This window comes from Ornithodoros turicata, chromosome 1, assembly GCF_037126465.1.
Source record: "Ornithodoros turicata isolate Travis chromosome 1, ASM3712646v1, whole genome shotgun sequence".
NCBI lineage: Eukaryota > Metazoa > Arthropoda > Arachnida > Ixodida > Argasidae > Ornithodoros > Ornithodoros turicata.
Genome location: NC_088201.1, coordinates 199,030,322 through 199,037,626, shown reverse-complemented (window position 1 = coordinate 199,037,626; position 7,305 = coordinate 199,030,322).

Genomic DNA, 7,305 nt, shown 5'->3' with positions numbered 1-7,305 from the left:
GCTAGTACCTGCTGCGCTTGCGCCGTGCGCATTTCTTGCGTGAGCAATGAGATGGCGCCACAGGCGCCTCGGCTAGGCAAGTCTGCTCCAATAGTGACAAGCAAAGGGGTCTACTCAGCTGCCTAGTCAGGCGGCTTCGCGGGCGCGAGGTATTGCAACGCAGCCTTGGTTACTCATGCAACCACGTGGTACAACCTGGTCGCGTTACTACAACCTACGCGGGGATTTTTTTAGGAACGCACCACTAAGAGTGTCGCGTAGGATGAGAAATTTGCCTGGCCATGTCAACACCTGGGTTAAGTGCTTTCAGACGACGAGGCGATATCTGCTATTGGTAAGATAAACGGCACCGCCGCAGCGATAACGCATCTCTTTCTGATGGCGACGTCAGTGACAAATCGTGACCGGCATTTCCGAACGATGACGAAGCCTAGTCAAACTGAGAGGATATTAAAAAAGTAAAAAAAAAAAAAACTTGGGGTATTCTCAACATGGGCAGCGTCGTCGTTTGATATCTATCTCACATCCGTGCGATATCAGACGAATGCTGCAGTTTTTCGTTGCGCGCAGTGAATGTCTTTCTTAGATTCTGTTGAGAAACTGAGTTTGTGCATCGCTCAAGTCATGCAATATAATTCATTCTAGTATACAGTCTGAGTTAGAGCGCTTTAGTTTGGAAAATTCCGCGGTTTCGCTGGTCTCGCTGTACGCTACTTTCTGTATTATACACCACCGTGGTTGATTCCAACTTCCTAGTTTCCTGCAGTCACTTTCCCTTTCTTTGCAGCTGGCTGTGATGACAGAGCACGACGGAATTCCGTTTCAGTTACCACCGGGCAAGTGGGAGGAAAATATATCGATGTGCCCTTCCGTAAGCAGCAAACCAATATATCACCATGCGGAGGCACGTCTGTTCTTCAAGCCAACAAGTTTTGGGCGTTTTAGCACTTCTAACCGGAGGCTCATATTATGCCCCATTCGTTATCAGATGAGTCCCCAATATGTCTAGTAAGTGGGAGGCGGTCACTTCCATGTGGATTTCCCTCTACAGTCCATTCTACAGAGTGTCTAACGAGAGGATGTAAATTAATGCTTAAAAATAGTATACATCCCCTAAAAATTTGAAAGCACTTGTGATACACTCACGAGGGTTTTGCGGGACATGACAGCCGTTTACATTACACTCGTAATATCATGAAAGAAAGGAACTGATTTCGATCATTTGAAGGGCTGTTGTCATAACACACTATTTCCACAAAAATCCTGTAATTATTCGCACGATCTCTACGAAATTTGAAACGCGAAACTCCTTCATTCGCCACAGCACTCCTCACGGAATTTAAAATACTCGCTCCGCCCCTCCCTCCTGTGCGAGATACAACTAAAAACAAAAGAAGTGTCAACGCTTTTGTCTGTATCTGCTAGCGATCTAGCGTACTTTTACGGATTTAAGTTAGGGACTTTAAGATCTAGGAACTTTAAGTTCGCTGTCGAAACCCGCTGGTTCACGTGGTTCGCCGATTTATCTAATTTCAAGCCAGTTTCCTAATTTCATTGCCGCTTGCACAGGTTCGCAGACTTGACCTTTTTAGTGAAAAGTTAGAAACCTGTGATGCACCTGAAGGCAAATTTGATCCTCCCAGAGGGGTCGTACCCCCCAATAAAGCGTGATCACAAGAGAGCTACCATCCGTTGCCTTCCGTTGTCAGCTTTATTTCGCTAAACTTGACGTGCTCGTTTTCCTAAATTCATCTCGTGATATCTAAATTCGGCGCATTATGTGCGTGTCTCATACCGATTTGTTAAATAAATAAGCAGTGAACATTTTCCCACTACATCACTTGCTTGTATGCTGTCGTTCGTTCTTCACTTTATTATCGCGAAACTCGGCAGGCCAGGGCATGGAATGGCGGGTTGTTTCGTTTTTGCCATTTTCGATTCCCGTTGGTCGGCAGAGCAGCACGAAGATGACAGTTTACTGTGTGTATTCATCGTTGGATTACTCTTGTCTTCGGAAATACATGCCTACTTTGATTGCCACTCTCAGAAAAAAGCGAGTCAAAAGGGTGTCAAACGATGCTCGGACACCCTCGGGAACAAAGAAAGCGTTGCAGCGACATCCTTTCTCGGCCGTATTTAATGCGGGGTGTTTCATGCACTCCCTTTATGTAGGGGTGTTAGCCTCACACCCCAATGTTTATGGCGAGGTTCTTCCAGACTACACAACAGTACAGACTCGTACTTTTATGTATTTGTTAAGTTTACCGAGACACACCTCTAAATAATTAAAGAAGAGATGAACAGGCCTGTGTCTGGCATGGCTAAAGTAGTAGAATCACTGCAGATGACATTTGCATTTCGCAAGTCCGGCTGTACGAACAAAAGCCGTTGTTGGCAGATATCCTTGGAAAGTACCCAACATTACATAATGAGGAACAGGTAGTGCAGTTTCACAAGCTAGCTGGTGCCTACATCTTGTTTCCTTGTGCTCATAAAGATGCTTGCTTCTACAATGCAGTCTATTTTTGTATATAGTTGTAATTGACACCGGGATCACTCGTTTCACTCGAGAGAAAATGTTAGTGGAAATACTCTATAAGGAAACAGCAGGTCAACTGAAAGGGATATCTGTTCTCTAACGCTAAGTGCCTTCAAGTTACTGGAGATGCAGTTCGAGTTGAGGATAAACCGTCACCATTACGAAAGTGTTTCGCTCCTTTGTACTCTAGGAGCAGGTTGTAAAGTTCTGGGTCGCATAGTACTGCAATCTCAATGAATGCTTCTGAGGAGTGTTCTGCTTCGGTAGTTCTATGGGACTATACCTGGATTCTTGAGCAACACCGAGAGGCTCTGCGCCTGTTGTTCGTGTTTTGGGACGAGGGCAGTATTGTTTTTGTAACGCGGTGCAGTATTTGCACACAAAAAATGACAAACAAACAAACAAAAGAAGTCAAATGAAGGAACACCACTTAATGACAGGGTGAGGAAGAGTGCTTTCTGTTCTTTGCGATGTGCTTGGTAGGGCAGTCAAGGAAACACCTGCAGGAACGGTGTCAGGGGGACACCCTTAGCAGGGGAGTAGCCCAAACACCGCAAAGGGAGTCATATGTGTGACAAGCGTGAACACCTCCAAGGAAGCTTCCCATATTCCCTTTTTTCTGAGAGTGTGCAATGTCTTACGATTTATTGATTTCGGTCTTAACGAATAATACAAACGCCACTTCAACACGTCATAGGCGGTAAAAATCTCGTGTTGGTGGAAAACAAAGTGTTGGCGGTGTCGCAGGTAAACTCATAGATAAGATATTGCCACGTATCACCTTTGAAGCGTCCACACGGAAAAATAACAACGGACGGCGAGGCGTCGTGCGACGGGCTGAGATCCACGACACGCTGCGGTGATTAGCGAGCGATGCTTCTAGAAGTATCTGTTCCTTCGCTCGCATCAATCTCTGGGACGGGCCGACGACCTTGGAGAAGCTTCTGTATTTCCTCCTCTCCACCGACGCGTGCTTTCTACAATGTTCACCTGTGTGTAATAAAGCTAGTGAGCTCTCAGTCGGAGCATTATTCACCTTAGTTCTGTTTAAGAGCTATCACTCTGGTGTTAACCAACTGAGCAGCTGAATAATGTGTTCGCCGATTATTCGCCTATTATTCGCCGTCTCGCTCATCTCTTTTCATCCGTGACATTATCATTCACGTTTGATATGACGTTTACCTTGCGATTCCAATGGCACTACTGTATTTTATTTATTTGTTTGTTCAGAGGGCTCTACAGCGCCGTGAGGCATTACAGCAGAGGAGTTGAGGTAGTACAATAGTGATACTACTTGCATCATCCTCAGCAGATCAAACACACAATATTGCACACACAAAAAAAAACAAGAAAAATAAAGAGTAACAACAAAAACTAAGAATCAGTGCATAAGACACCTAATCTTAACCATAAATAATGAGTTATTGGCAGCATTAAGAGCTTCTTGGGGCAGAGAATTCCACTCTGGGATGGTGGAACAGAAGAAGGATTGCCTTAAAACGCTCGTTGAAAAACGGAGTGGTTCAATCTTTTTAGAGTGGTCCATCCTGGACGATGCATCGATGCATACACAGGTGGCAGAAGAAATTCATCCTTATTTAGACCAGTGTTTTCGCTATGAATATCGTACAGCAATTTCAACCGATTATATCGCCTTCTATTTTTTAAGTTGTCCCATCCTAAGTCAGCAATAAGTTCATGAGAGCGGATAAGAAAAGAATAATTACCCGACACGAACCTCGCTGCCATATTCTGTACTCCCTGAATCCTTTTCTGTAAATATTCCTGCTGAGGATCCCGCACCACCGAAGCATATTCCAATATGGGGAGAACATATGATTTGAAAACAGTTTTCTTTAAATTACGCGGCGCCTGCGTAAAGTTGCGTCTAAGGAAAAACAAAGTACGACTTGCCCTGGACACAACCTGATTAATGTGACCCTCCCAGTGTAAGTTAGACTGGAATAAAACACCCAAGTATTTGTATTCATTTGTCAGCGCGAGAGGAACAGATCCTATTATATACGGATGTGTTCTTATGCGACTAGTGCGGTTAAAATGGATAACTTTACATTTACTAGTATTTAGGGTCATGCCCCATGTAGCACACCAGGCAGCAATAGCGTCAAGGTCTCTGAAGTATGAGAACGTCGTTCGGTCCTGATACCTTGTGATACACAACGCAGTCATCTGCGAATAATCAGATGTTCGACTGAGTATTCGTTGTAATGTCGTTAACGTATATTAAAAAGAGCAAGGGCCCTAAAACGGACTCTTGAGGGACACCCGATGTCACGAAGGATCGACACGAATTAGCACCATTAACTACAACACGTTGTGTCCTATTTGTCATGTAATCTAATAACCACCTGAAGACAATTAGATCTATTCTTAGCATTTGCAGCTTGTAACATAGCAAACTATGGGGCACGGAATCAAACGCCTTCCGAAAATCAAGAAAAACACAATCAGTTTGGATACTCTCATCCCACGCCAAGGCTGTATCATGGTGAAAGGAAATCAACTGAGTAACGCATGAGTAGCCTGGCCGAAAACCGTGCTGAAAAGGTGACAGGAAGTTATTATTAGTTAAATGTTTAACAACGTTGGAGTAAACATTGTGCTCAAGGATCTTTGAAACGATACATAGGAGAGACACGGGTCTATAATTTTCGGACGCAACGTCGATCACCCGACTTAAATATTGGAGCCACGTTCGCGTGTTTCCACTCATCAGGAAGCGATGATGTCTTTAACGATAGGTCAAATACCTGGAACAAATATTCGGAGACAGAAGAACTACAGCGTAGAGGAATAATAGCAGGTATCATGTCAGGGCCAGAACACTTTCTTACAGCCAGATTATTGCATAATTTCATAATGCCGTTAAGTGAAAGAACGAGCGGGGCCATGGGCCATATTCTGTACGTATCCCGAGGATTAGTACTTACTGAACGCAATTACACGACTTACCTTGCTTCCTACGCTGGACATCGTTCTCCCGGTCTACTCGTTCCCCCGTTTGCTATCCCACGTGACAGCACAGTGTTGATAACAAACGGAGCAGCTCCGCTGTAGTTAGGGGGCAGAAATTCGTCCACTAACACTGTCCCTGACAAACGGTTGGCTGCGCCCGGGCAGTCACGCTCGGGGATAGGAGGATTCCATTGACGGCGCTCCCATTACATTCTCTAGAGTCTTCCTATATTAACTATATGTCTCCTCCGGCGGCTTCTCGCAGTCGTGCCAGTAGGTGACTCGCATTATACATTTTCTTTCCTTGTGAGATTTCCCATCCACTTTGCAAGTGTAAGAAGAATTCCATGGCATAGTGAAAAATATAGAATGAAAATAGAGAACGTCATAATATAAACATAACTCGTATACTTCGCGACTCCTCGAGTCGTAAAGCATATGCTTCAGCTTCCGATCAGTAGATCTGCGCAGTCCAAGTCGAACTTCTGCGAACTTTTGCGAACTCAATGTTCGAAATTTCTGACATCACTAGTATGAACACCTGCGCAGCCACCTGAGGCGCACTTATTATGACACATTGCTTGACAAGGCCAGAAAAGCCTATGCTGACACATACTGCCTCCTGTGTTAGTTGTCTGTGCCGCCCTCCCATTTCCTCTAGGTCAAGGTGAACCCAGAAGTCCCTCAAATTACAGCGGCCGCGCCTCGACGAGCACCGCATTTTGGGTTGCGTTTTTTTTAGAGACTCGATGAATCTCTCGGAGCCTTCACCGGAATAGTCCGTTTAGATGCAAGCTTCTGAATTCTTGACTCATCATTGCGTGGCAAAAATGCAAGATGTCGTAATGTGTGGCAAAAACTTTTGTAAGCGCGTCCCAACTTCCCAAGCAGCTTCAAACTTTTACGTAGCGTAGCTTTTTTTAAAGTGAAATGCATTTTACCTCATCTTCGATTTACAAATCTTATACTCCTCATGTGTACGGCTTGTGTGACCTTCAGTGTGCGCTACGTCTTCCGTGCCACTTCTGTCATGTAAGGCCCTCTCTGAGCCTTTGGCGTATGACCAAATAAAAAGTCATATCCACGTTGGTAACCATGTATGTCTTGAATTAGAGCTGCAAAGCAAAAGGAAATATCTAGGACTGAGAATGACTGAATAGAGGTACTCGAGTAAACACACGTTTAAAAGGCATATGTACAGATAACAGGAATTTGTCCAGCAATTCCCCTCGAGTTTGGGTCTTTGGAGTGCTCCAAACCGGATTATGGGCACTAAATTACACCGCAATGATAGAAGGAGTTGGAACCTGGATGCTGACGCCTTACATATCCTTTTGTGCAACAGTTGCTGATTGTGACAAATAAACTGAGCGATTGTGATAAGTCTGTCACAATACATTCGCAGACCCACAGCCTCGGTGTCTGTAACTGGCTGTACTGCTTTGGCTGGAAGGGGTCCTCGCGTATTTCGAAAAACCTTGTCTGCGCAGTAGATTTGGTGTGTGTGTAACTTGCAACTTGCTTTTCGAGCCACTAGTGGAGACGATGCAGAACCATTCTCTCAATCAGTTTTTCCACACTGCTTGTCGGGCTCGCAGGGTGAAAAGAGGAGAGAACATTTGGGCGCTTGTCTGGTTTCAGGAGGGAAACAACTTATGCCTCCTTCCAGGTAGATGGCGGGGATCCCTGTCGCCAAGGTATATTATAAACATGAAGGAGAGCTTGGCGTGGTCCTGCGTCAAGCTTTCGCAGTGCGGCATAAGTGACTTTGTCTGGTCCCAGGGATGAGC